Consider the following 14,356-nt stretch of genomic DNA (forward strand, 5'->3'; position numbering starts at 1 on the left):
ATTTGTACGATCATTCGTAGAGTGCATAAAGGAATTGAACTGATAAGATATTTTGAAATAAAGAAAAATGCAAATATATTATGTATCTGTAAAAATATTATACAAGTATCGCTTGTCGTTTTATTAAAGTTTATCTTTAAATGAGATGAGCTAAGGTGGAAAGGCTCAATAAGAAAAGCCAGTAAAATGTTGTCCCGGCAAAAGCTGATAGTCAGTACTCAGTGTATTGTGCGACTTTGAGAGGGATGGTTGTTGCGCCGGAAACGTTTTGAACTTGATATTTCGATTTCCCGCGCTTACCGCAACAGTGGTTTCGTAAAATTTAAGTTTTTTAAACAGAGCCTAAAATTTAGTGTTTTTATGAGATGGTTTTAGTAACATTTCTGACTTTAACTGACATTATCGTGCTGTGAACATAAATTTACTGTTGAATATGTAAGTTTAAAACATCTTCTCAATACTTCTGTTAATTGTTGTTTCAAACATTTTTATTGAAAGAGTTTGTTCCATAATATTCACATTAAAATGTGATGATGTGCACATTTCGGTTTCAATCACACTTTTGAAACAAAATATTTTATTTTATATTATAATATATTATTTGCCAGTGCGAGGCTCTTTTGCACAGGATGCCAGCTAGATTATGGGTATCACAACAGTGCCTATTTCTGCCGTGAAGCAGTAATGTGTAAACATTATTGTATTTTTGTCTGAAGGGCGCCGCAGCTAGTGAAATTACAAGAAAAATGAGACTTAAATCTTATATCTCATGGTGATGAGCGTAAATGTAGTGCCGCTCAGAATGTTTGGGTTTTTCAAGAATCCTGACCGGCACAGCATTGTAATAGTCTGGGCGTATCAATTACCATCAGCTGAACGTCCTGCTCGTCTCATCCCTTATTACCATTAAAAAAAATCCAAATGCTAAATTTTCTCAAAATATTATATTCCAAATTAATGACCATGTTGGCTTGTTAGTTTATCTAAATCAAAAATGTAAATAACATAGTCTTTGAGTAAAATCATAGTACAACATAGTTTATATGATTTTGATTAAAATATTTTTAGAAGATAATATTAAGAAAAAATTATAAATAAGTTTTCTTATTATTACATATTATATTTGATGTAAAAAGGATTTCTTTACATAAGACAAAAATATTCAATCAATTTAAATTGGTTAATATTTTATTGGTTAAATAACTTATAATAATGCGGAACGGTAAAGGCGTAATGAGGCTAGTCAAAAGTTATTCACATAATATCTAACAAAATCATTGAAATAACTATATTATTAAAGTTTTTATTATTCCGATCGGTAGTGTGTCTACGAAATTATTGCTGTGAAAATAAAATTGGTCTCGATATGTTATTAGGTATTGATGATTGACAAACAAGTAACATTTGATAATATGACATCACAACAACAGCGGCCCTTGAATAAATCCACGTAAAAATCATGAATATGACAATCTGACAGAATTTGATGAATTAATTGGATATTGTTGACCAATTATTATACTAAAAGTTTTTATGCTTTACGCAGATTCAAAAATGACAGCAACCCACTTATTTTTATAGCTGATATCTTTATAGATATCTACTGAAATTCCTGTCAAATCGTTGTAGCCATTTCTAAGCTATGCTAGAAACAAACAGATATTCACGAATTATAAAAATCGGTCTTCTAGTAAAATATCACCCCAAGCGAATATGTGTATTTTTACAAGCAAAATATATTTATTTGATTAACGCGAGCGTTATACATTGAAATAAGAAACTTTTTAAAGTCCTTTGAAGAGCACGTTTTCAGTGGACTATAAAGGACACGAAACCTCGGGTTAAATAAAATAATTATAAAAATATAATTCTAAAAACTTATGTAACAATATAGTTACACTTAGACGCGTTTTAATCATTATTAAAAGTTTTTTAAATTTACAAGCAGTTATTTTAATATTATAAAAAAAAAAACAACCTAAATCATAACTGAATTCCCGAATAACTTCCCCAATAACAGCATTGACTAGACCCGTTCACGAGCGTGAAGTATGAATCATATCTGCTCTCGTATATAATAATTTACGGAAACAACGACCCCCTCCACGTCGTCACCACGAGCGAGTAGAACTAACCTTGTCACAGGAATTCAACCAATTAACGAGAAATTATTAATTATTATTAGACAACAAAAGGTCCATATATAATTATTAGTGAAACAGTCTTACGAATGTTACAAATATAATATAATAAATTACGTATAAATGTTAGTAACAAACCTATTCAGTATTGGTTGATATAATTAATAAATACCTCTATTTAAAATAAGAGTTGATTATATTTCTTAGTATGATAAAGGACATTAGAATGTATTATTTATGGGATACATACACATTTCTTGATATTTATTTCAAAAGTATAGGTAGAAAATAGAGATTCATTTTAAAATTTATGATTTTATAACATGTGTAACAAGCCTCGATTTTTTTTTGTGTCATAACATAAATTGGCTCTATTGTTACACCGCTGCTATTTTTACAAAAGCTGGCAATATTCAGAAGGTTAAAAAATGATCGTGTTTTTTCATTTTTTGTTAATTTATTTCAAATTCAAAATTTTATTTGATTTTGTATTACTTTTTACAAATAACGACAAGGCGACGGTGTCTGTAACGAATTAACACTACGTGGAAGACATAAATTGATGTGAATCTAGTAGCTTCTTATTTTTAATGACAGTAAGGGATGAGACAAGCAAGACGTTCAACTGATGGTAATTGATACGCTCTGCCCATTAAAATGCAGTGCCGCTCATGATTCTTGAAAAAAAAAACTGAGTGGTACTACAATTGCGCTCGTCACCTTGAGACGTAAGCTTACACCTTACTTCTTCACGGCAGAAATGGGAGCCGTTGTGATATCCATAATCTGGAATCCTGTGCTAAGGAGCCTCTCACTGGTGCTTACCAGTACATACAATAAGCTTACTGTATTATTTTGTCATGAGGGAAATTGAGAAAATGTAATTAATAAAAACATCGTTTAATTTATATTGTATAAATAAGCAACGTTAAGCAACGTAAGAAACTTACACAAAGGCTATGTATATAGAGGCTTAATAAAATGTTACAAATTATAAATTCAACAATCATGATAAAATCTCATAACATTATGTAAATGTTCAAGTTGTTGTTCAATTCCTATTTCTGTGTTTAAGACTAAATTAACAATAAGTACTACAATAATATATTTCATTGGATTTTTACCTTGGTCTGATAATTTGGCTCGTACCATCGTAGCAGGCGTACTAATTTAGTACAACTATTAAATATTATATTATTCATTATATCATTTTGTTATATTATTATTGTAAGAGTTCTGATCATAATATTATTATCATCATAGAACAAGTAACAACTACGCTCGTAACGACTACGTTCTGTTGTTTTCGTAGTAATGCTACGCGCTACGCGCTACGTTATAACTAAATCGTAGCCGGTGTAGGAATAATACACGTATTATCTGTTTATTATTTCATGAAAGATATTGAAAATTTGACATTTTAATGCAATAAAAAAATGAAGATCATTTATTTGTAACAAAACATTTGTCTTTAAAAAAGAGAAAGGAAATAAAATAGGAATTTCTTAAATAAAGTAATAATCGTGGATGGAAATAAAAAAAGTTAGTAATTATTATACATTGTATTAGCTCATAGAAAATATTAAATTTTACAATTCTTTGATAATATTCTCTGTCGAAGCACAGGATTACAGCTAGGTGGGTACCACAGCGGTGCCTTTTCCTTTAGCTTTTGGTTTTTTTTTTAAGAATCTAGAGAGGCTCTACCTTGTATCACTTCCTGGAAGTGGAGAACAAACTACAATGAATGGCCCTATGGTATGTGATCACAGCCTACTCTCTTTTAACACGAGAGGAATCACAAGATTTTGACCTCATAAAGCATCGAATAAACGTACATTAGATTTCGAAATCTGAAAACACATTGATACGTGGCGGACGACGTTCAAACCGGGGCCTCCGTAGTGAGAGTAACGGTTCTACCTATTGCGTCACCGACGCTATTATCGACGTAGTTTTATTTTTATTGAAAATAAGGGACGAGACGAGCACGACGTTCAACTGATGGTAATAATGATACGCCGTACCCATTACAATGCAGTGCCGCTCAGGATTCTTGAAAAATCCAAAATTTCTGAGCGGCACTATAATTGCGCTCGTCGCGTTGAGACATAAGATGTTACGTCGCATTTGCCTGGTAATTTGCAATATTTTAATTATGTAATATAAATTTAACATAATATTATAATTATAAAAGTAATTAAAAGCTACACAAATAGCGTATAATCTCAGAAAATGATTCAATATAATTATCATTCAATTAATTATTGGTTATAATTACTTTCTGTAACATGGCATACTATATAAACTTATAATGATAATAGAATTATCTTTTGAGTTCAAAACTTAACTATCAAAACCTTCTTGTTACAATTTCTGTTCCCAATAATATATTACAAATTTAATTTTATAATCTAAACTTTGTATTAGAATTAATCACTTTTATACAGATCATTAATTTTCAACGACATTTTTTGACTTAATTGGCTCTCTTGAATAAGCATTTGTATTCATATCTAACGATATACTTTGTGGGAATTACATTAATATAATAAATATTTTTAAGGCACATAGCTCGACGGGCGGTGTCTTTCAATACAGGTGTTACTTACTTACCGGAGGACACTAGCCCAAATTAAGTTTTGTTTGTTTTAAATACTGTAAATAAATAAGTATATCTTTGATATCTTTGACGGGCAGATGGCCGTTAGGGGACGAAAGTCTTCGCATGGCGACCATGTACCGGAAGACGTAGTATTGGTAGGAAATAAATGGACCGGTATCTAGAAAAGATCGCCGAAATAGGTTGGGTGAAGGCAGCGCAGGATCGATCGTCAAGGCGATCTTTGGGGGAGGCTTTTGTCCAGCAGTGGACGTCTTCCGGCTGAAATGATGATGATGACGATAAATAAATATTTCTATAATGTATGACGTTGTTACAAAAGTTTAAAAAAATGTTTTCTTTTGTACTCAACAACAAACAAATATATTGCATGAAGTAAATACATTACTTAAAATTAAATTATATCAAATGAAAAGAACACTTACGAACAACAAATGAGTCAGTGTACAACATACGACGTGTCAACTCCAAACAGTCGCCATCAAAAATGTCATTTGCATTCATTGCATTTGCGTTAGAGCGAGCAAGAATGCCTTTGTTCAAGAAACAAAGAACGTGTGCGCTGCTCAGCCAAATGCCGTGTATATCTAATTTTATGTCAGGCTATTCATATAAGCGCATGTTTACGAACAATGCGTCGCTGCAATTTACGAGTCAAATATTCGACTTTGCAAACTAGCTTGATTTTCCTGAACACTTTTATTTTAAATATGTTTCGAATTTTAAATGAAAGGTTTATAACGAAACTTATATTTACCTACTAATGCGTGTATCTATTAAATCTGAAAACTTTTAAGTTCTTTTTATAGGATAAAAAGAGGAAGATTACTGACTAGATTATGATTATTTTATAGCAATAGCAATGACAGTACAATATTGTATAATTTTATTAAAAATAGCTCAAAAAAGAATGCTGGGAGAGTTTCTTGTGCCGCTTCTTCACTCTCGGAGCGCCATTTGTTTCCGAAGCGGTAGTAGTATATAGTATATTAGAAATTACATCAAAAAGAATTCTAAAGGAATCAATTTTGAGAATATAAATGCCTTTTATTATATTATGCTTAATAACTATAATTTATTAGATATAGTGTGCAATATTATAATATATAATTTTATAATAATTACTTTTGTATAATTTGCTCAATTTTTAACATTCATAATAAACTGCAAGAAAGTAAAAAAAACAGTTATTTTATATAAATAAAAATTTATTCAAACTTAACAAATTCAGTATCACTAATTATTAGATTGTAAAGCACACTCCAAGATTTCTAACTCAATAATCATATTATTAAAACTTTTTTTTTCAACAAAACTATCTTCTCCTGACGAGACCATTCTTAAGAATGTCACTTGGGGTTAACCAATAAAACAAAAAACGGCGATAATGTTCTTATTGTACCTACAGTGTTTCTCCGGTGCAGTACTGCCACTGTGAGTATTTCTGCCATAAAACAGCGGTGCACTGTTAATATTATATTTAAAAGAACGGTCTAGTTACGACCACAAGACACCTAAAATCTGAAACGTATCATAAAAAGCGGATTGCCTACTTCATGCTTAGTTTGCACAGCTCTCCAGTAAGTGAAGTATTTAACAAACTGGTTCGGTGGATGAAATGAGTGGAGATGTGTGAAATGTGTAAATGCATAATAATCTTACGGTAAAAAACTTGTCGCTTCTTAGGAATTCTATAGAATATCGCGGGATTGATAGCGTATTCCACTTTAAGCGTTAACCAATCACAATAAAATGTACTTATTGTACGTGCATTGTTTCTCTGGGGCATGACTTATCGATCGGCGGATGAAATGAGTGGAGGTGATCATATAATAACAACTGAGGGCTATATATCTTCCTACTTACGTAAACTCTTGTAATGCATTAAATTGTGTTTTAACACATGCGTTAATCAAGGAAAAAAGAATATTTTTATGACAATAAGGGACGAGATGAACTGGACGTTTATGTGATGGTAATTGATACGCACTGCCCATTAAAAATGCAGTGCCGCTCAGGGTTCTTGATAAATCAAAAAATTCTAAGCGGTACTACAACTGCGCTCGAGACAATATGTTAAATCTCATTTGCACAGTAATTTCACTAGCTACGGTGCCCTTCAGACGGAAACACCATAATGCTTACACATTACTGCTTCACGAATCACTGCAGAAATAGGTGCCACTATGGTACCCATAATCTAGCCGGCATCCTGTGCAAAGGAGCACAGGAAAATTTTAAATTTAAATTTAATTAAAAATTCATTTTACACTAGTAAAATTTATATACCTAAATAAAATAATTTTTATACATAATGGTGACATGTAGTATTTTACACACGGTTTCTGCGCTAAAGTAATTTTTTTATTACTATTTATTTAAGTTAAGGTTTCATGAACATTGCTCACATTTCAGTCCCCCTGAAAATTTATGTTCTTTAAAAAGTATTTTATATAAATTAACCACTACAATTTATAACCATAATTATTGCAGCACTTTATTTTGTGGATTAAATTAGTCTGAGCCGTAACGCTCGGTTTGTCAAGACCGTTCTGGTAGATTCGGCAATAAGTCTTCAGTAAAATTTTGTTAGAGGCATTTTAATCCTCTAAAAGTATTAACTTTCAACAAGCCTCTATATTTTTCCCCAAATTTATATCTGTTTGGATTTCTTAATTATTTTGAGACATAATTTCCATTGTTGTGACGTATCTCTGCTACACAAACATATATACAAATCTATCCTTGAGGCTGTGGATAACAGTTTTATTAAGCCTCTTGCGTTCCATCCTTATACATATAATTATGCTATACTAAGACAACAATGTGAAAATTTTGCTCCCATTTGTTTAAACTCAAACGTATTATGTTAAACTCTAAAGTTTTCTTAATAGACGATACATATGCGAATCCTTAGCTGATTCCAAAACTTTATCTCAGGAACAGTTGGCTGCAGTTTTTAAACTATTCTTCTACAATTTGAAATTGTGCTCAGCAAAGTCCAACTTTATCTAACAGCTGATTGCAACGCGCTACTCTTAAAAGTAGCCTTAGATCCTCTCTCTACTCTTCTTGTTATCTTAAAGCGAACGTATAACTAAGATATAACTTTAAATTACTTGGACATCCGAGAATAGGATTAAACAGATTCGTTTCAATCAGTTGTCTTAAAAATGTTTAATTGGGTTTTCACATCATAATGTTCACAGGAGGACAATGACCACAAAATAATACACATTATTTTTGGCTCTGTTAAATTATTGTGGTAGATAGTGTTGAACTCCGCCGAACTGTTTTTTATTTTATGAAAATAAGGGATGAGACGAGCAGGACGTTTAGCTGATAATTGATACACCCTACCCATTACAATGCAGGCAGTTCTTGTAAAACTCAAAAATTCTGAGCGACACTACAATTGCGCTCGTCACATTGATACATAAGATGTTAAGTCTCATTTGCCCAGTAATTTTACTAGCTACGGTGCCCTTCAGATCGAAACACAGTACCTAATGTTTACAGATTACTGCTTCATGGCAGAAATAGGCGCCGTTGTGGTACCTATAATCTAGCCGGCTTCCTGTGCAAAGGAACCTCCCACTGGTACTGTTTTCGTCTTTGTCTGCGTTTTCTCATAAACGACAATAGTTAAAGGAGTGAATTAACCTTAAATAAATTCACTCGAATCAACTTTAACCGAATCAGCGTTACATATCTGACACTGTGACAATCGAATCTAATTCAGTAGCCACAAAATTAAGTGCTGAGCGCGCCTAGAGATTATTTTCTTCAATAAATGTATATTTTAGAATAGTATACAACTTCAACCTCTACCAAAATTTATGGACGATGTGGGATTCATCTCTTGTTATCTTGGTTTGTCTAATCGAACCCTCAGTACGTTGTGGCTCTGGTATGGCTATTTATTTATTTACTTATTTATTTATTCAAGGTCCACCAACACATGTCAATTCATAAAATTGTAACATTAAGTCCAAAAATCTTGTTCCTGCAATTACAGGTGAACACATCATGCACATAAACATACAACAATTTAGTTCATAATTACATAAAAGTAAATTGAAGTCCTATAACGCTAACATTTCAAAACAATATAAAAAGATAAATAATTTCTACAAATCATTACAAGCTAAAATACAGTCACTTCAATAAACTACTACTACTAGTACTGTAAAGTAACGGATGTTTTATCACTTAGAGAATAGCGGTTTATGATGATACGGAACCCCCAGTGTATGAGATCGATCATAGGTCAACGCACAAGTTGCTCACCAGATGGTTGATGAAAACAGTTGCCAATGAACATTATAAGTCAAATAAACAGTGGTTTAAGAATACTTGAGTATATTCATATCTTGAAGACGGCTAAGTCTTATTGGTAAGCGGATGTTAAATTATTGAATCCGGCTCAGTTTTGATATTTTGAGCTTCAACATGAAATCTATCAATTAAATCAGTTTTCGATATATCTGCTTTAAATTTTACAGGCCGAAAAATCTTTTATATGTACATCATATACTACCAACGAAGTATATAGTACTGTTATTATCCACGACTTGTGGTCGCAAATTTGCTTGTATGAAAATGTTTCTAACATTTTATTTTTAGCTATTAAATACTTATCAACAAAATACTTTTCACATGAAGTAAAGTCGAATAAACCATCTATCAAAATTCAAATTCTAAATTTCTTGAATCCACAGTATCGATGTTAATGACTTAAGCTGAGCTAAGAATAAGTCACAAGAAACTTAATGAACAATATGGTTTTGTCATTGAGACTCAATATATATAAATTAATAATAAGAATCAATATATTTATTATTTATGATATTAATAATAAATCATTATCATCATATTTCTAGGACAAAGGGTAGATGAGCAGTTTTCTTCAGCATATAATGCAGAATTCATTTGAAATTCACACGAAAGTTAAATTCTTTTGAAGGTAGCCGAACTGCTTAGTGTCACTAAATACGTGTCAGTAAATATAAGGGACTTTAGTAGTCTTCAAATGTACAGAACCGAGTGCTTCTGTGCACAATTTTGGCGTATGGAATGGTCTCCCTTGAGAACTCTTGTAATTTTGTAATAAAATTAAACTTATGTCCGCTTTCTGTGCGTCTGAAAATATAAGCATAAATTCAAGATGACCGGTTAAATAGTGAGAGCCTAAAAGCATAAATTACAAATTTGGCATTTATACTCAATGTCATTTGAAAGGAGTATAGCAGAAATGGACCCACATAACGACCGAGATATACTCTCTAAGAAAAAAGAGATTCGCTCGATTGTATAAAACGTGCAGTCATTGATAGATTGACAGATGACAGCTATAATCTTGTAAAAAAGGAAGATAGCCGAAATGGACTACGTTTTGCAACTGTTCGGTTACAAACTTAGCCGGATTATACTTCGTCGCCAATCGGAATGCTGTAATTACAACTATTTCAAACCTATGTCAAATGACTGCACGTTTCATACTAAATTTTAATTTTTACGTAGTATTTACATCCTCTTTGCCACATAATTTAAAAATCGAAGAATCGTACATATGCTTAGATTATAATTATAAGTTTATTCGGTGTTAATATTTAAATTATTGAGATTCTAGGTTGTAGGAGTTAAAAGAAAGTATTAAATATGGTTACTAAATAAGTTGTTGTGCAAAAACGTAACGCTATGCCATAGATATATCATTGTAATGACAATTGACAGCCCTTGTCAGTTGTCATTTTATTAATGACCGTTTTCTTTTACACTTACTTACATTTCAAAAACCTATCGACATAAAGCATTGGACTATAACTATATTGTACATAACTATGGATAGAAAAGATCTTGTCATTAAATGGTGACAGCAATGTATCCGTTACTATAGATACGTTATTGAAAACGGCTGCTAATCTTATTTTATTTATTCGTTATGAACCTCATTTAAAGAGCTTAAATTCACTTTGAATTTGTTGTAAAAAATAATTAACTGACATAGATACGGCGAAATTAGTATACTTTAGTTATTTTCATAGTATTATGTCCTATGGTATATTGTTATGGCGCAGTGCGGCCGATATTAATACTATCTTTGTGCTGCAGAAGAGGGCTATTCGCGCGATTTATAACCTAGGTCCTAAAGAATCATTAAGAGAAAAATTTAAAGAAATAAATATTTTGACTGTTGCTTCTCAATACATTTTTGATAACGTTCTGTATGTTCATAAGCACATTGAGGAATTTTCTAGAATCTGTGACATTCATAATGTTAACACGAGGAACAAACATAAACTTGTTATGCCTACTACTCGGTTAGGTCGAGTTAGTCAGTCTTTTATTGGGCGATGTATATGCTTCTACAATATGATTCCAGAAAATGTACAAAACAAATGTGTTATGAAATTTAAAGGAATTGCTATAAAACGTTTGTGTGGGAAAGGTTATTTTAGCATAAACGATTTTCTTAATGACAGCACGGGCTGGGAATAAAGCAAACATCCTCAGGCTCTTTAATTATTATTGTTCACTGTACGATATTACATTGTAATTCATATTTTATATTAAAAAAAAGTCCGCTGAGTTACTTGCGCCCATTCTTCTTTGGTCTGAGGCAGTCTCTTTTGAATGGGTGGTAGTTTTTGACGTTCAATAAGTGATTTTAAATCCTCTTTTGAATAAAAATATTTGAATTTTAATTTGAATATAATTAATAATAACAATTACTTAATTAAAGTTTGTTTTATTTTTATCTTTTTTCTCCCACTTTTTTAGACATACTTACCATTTGCTTTCTTATACAAATGATTTAAGTTTTCTTTAGTGTTAATTCCGCCAATATTTGTTTTCAAAACAATTCGAGACGTGTTTCGCCTCTACACGAGGCATCCTCAGGACGTGTTGTCTTGCCAAAATCTGGCACGAGACTGCAGTCTCGGATCAGATTTGTTCGAAACACGTGTCGAATAGTTTTGAAAACAAATATTGGCGGAATTAACACTAAAGAAAACTTAAATCATTTGTATAATTATGGATTTCCGCAAAGTAACGCCTAATTCAATAAATTTTGACTTTTAAAAATTGTTACTTTTATCCCGTTGTGGAGTCAGTGGGAGGCTCCTTTGCACAGATGCCAGCTAGATTATAGGTACCACAACGGCGCCTATTTCTGCCGTGAAGCAGTACATTACTCTTAAAAGTAGTAAGCATTATTAAGCATTATTGTGTTTCGGTCTGAAGGGCGCCGTAGCTAGTGAAATTATTGGGCAAATGAGACTTAACATCTTATGTCTCAAGGTGACGAGCACAATTGTAGTGCCACTCAGAATTTTTGGTTTTTTCAAGAATTCCAAGCGGCACTGCATGGTAATGGGCAGGGCGTATCAATTACTAGGCAGGCTGAAAGTCCTGCTCATCCCTTCCCTTATAATCATAAAAAAACGCTATCTCTGTAGTGGGTCCCATAATACATGCAAGCTCGCCATTCTCCTTTAATTAATAATTTTACAAAATAAAAATTATAACATCATATCATATTCAAGGTAATTGAATAATGAGCTTAAATTCTGCAAAATTTCATAAATTTAAACATTATGTGTTACGTGCGATGTTTACCGTTTACAGCCAACTCATTATTATTCTGAGGCAGTAATATGTTAAATTGCTACTAACGTAACCTTTTTATTAAAATGTTTTATACGCAACGAATATTTTACATTTATTTCTTAGGATTCTGTATGCAACTGCTCACTATTAGCAAGCCTCCGTGGTTCATTATATTCGTTTATAATTAGTATTTCGGAGTGTCTTTATATTTGGCGAGATCAATAAAAAATGAGAATGCGTATGTTTATGTAAACTCGAAATTGCGGTGTATCGGCTTCGCAATCACAATGATTCAACCACTGGTCCAATGACTGTATGATCCTTATGTTGAAATAGCCGAACTATAATAAGCTCGAAGTATAAATCTTTAATCCATAATTTCAACGACTGTCTTACAAATTTTTGATCCGGCCGCGTGCTCTGACGCGAATTTAACATTTACCCATCCGAACAAAAGTGCTCAAAGCCGCTAAAAAAGTTTTCACTTCAATAAAATAAAATATTAAAAAACAAAAAAACAGTGGGAGGCTACTTTGCACAAGATGCCGGTTAGATTATGGGTACCACGACAGCGCCTATTTCTGCCGTGAAGGGCCTGAAGAGCGCCGGCCGTAGCTAGTGAAATTACTGGGCGAATCAGACTTAACAACATGTCTCAAGGTGACGAGCGCATCTGTAGCTCAGAACTTTTGGGTTTTTCAAGAATCCTGGCGTATCAATTAACAAAAGCTCTACGTCCTGCTCGTTTCGTCCCTTATTTTCATAAAAAAAGACTTCCATTTCTTATTATTTATTTTTACAGCTTTACAAGTCAGTATCTAAGTTTATTGGTTCCGAAGAGTTTGCGCCTCATTCTCAATATTCATTGAACACCTAATTAGAAGAAAATTAGATGGCTCTGTACATGTTTTTAAATACAATAATAGCCGTTGAAAGGTTCGGGAGTTACAATATACCGTGAGATGTTAATCACTAAAATTATGGATTGAGTTTGTTTGCGCATTGCTGTTAGGACGAATCGGGCACCTTACCACGATTCTTTTGGGATTGCAGGAGAGTTCTATGTGGTATATGATTACTTGCCATCAGGTGTCATTTGTCAATAATTTGAATACTGAGGTATCATTGATAGTGTACACCTAAAAGAGCGTACACCTTCCTTAAAGGCCGGCAACACTCTTGTGATTCCTCTGGTGTTGCAAGAGAATGTGGGCGGCGGTAATCACTTAACACCAGGTGACCCGTACGCTCGTTTGTCCTCCTATTCCATAAAAAAAAATGTTGATTATCCGATAATTATAGGTTCAGTTACGTCTTATCATGTGAATATGGGTCGTCTAACTGATATTTAAAGTCATGATCATTTTTATTAATGCATCAAATCTAATGCAAGGGCTTATTTAGCATTGTTCACCCACTACGAGTAGTAGTACTACTAGTAGTAGGTAAAAATGAAATAAATAACACATTATGTGCATATCAGAAGACGTACGGGAAGTAGTAGGTATGAGTACGCAGTGTTAGAAGGCCCCCCACAAGATGGACCGACGATCTGGTTAAGATCGCCGGTATACGTTGGAGGAGGGCAGCGCAAGACCGAACGTCGTGGAAATTTTTGGGAGAGGTCTTTGTCCAGCAGTGGACATCTTCCGGCTGAAGACGATGATGATGATATGCATATATGAATATAATATAATTAGCATTATAATAATTAGAAAAATCTATACTAAAACACATAATCACATTTTATAAAGCAAACAGATCAAATAAATTCCTATCTAATTGGAATAAACTGCCCCAACAAAGTTAAAATTAAAAGTGCCGAATTGAATGAAGCGCAAATATCACGACCAATTTAATCCCAATGTGAATTCGGTCCAGTCATAGTGGTCGGAGCCAACAATGCAAACTCTAGAGATTCTAACTTTGTCCCCTTTCGGAACCTCCCCATTTCATCCCAAAGGACATCGTCTAACGT

The 14,356-nt window shown here is 32.8% G+C and overlaps 1 protein-coding gene across 1 annotated transcript in view; it reads left to right on the forward strand.

The window, feature by feature from the left end:
• The first annotated feature begins 252 nt into the window (after positions 1–252).
• The window catches only part of LOC126965796 (lachesin-like), a 127,755-nt gene continuing 113,651 nt past the window's right edge, over positions 253–14,356 (forward strand). Inside the window, exon 1 of the mRNA XM_050809567.1 lies at positions 253–435. The gene's annotated coding sequence lies outside the window, so the exon portion shown is untranslated. The remainder of the gene's footprint in view (positions 436–14,356) is intronic.

This window comes from Leptidea sinapis, chromosome 8, assembly GCF_905404315.1.
Source record: "Leptidea sinapis chromosome 8, ilLepSina1.1, whole genome shotgun sequence".
In the NCBI taxonomy this organism is placed as follows: domain Eukaryota; kingdom Metazoa; phylum Arthropoda; class Insecta; order Lepidoptera; family Pieridae; genus Leptidea; species Leptidea sinapis.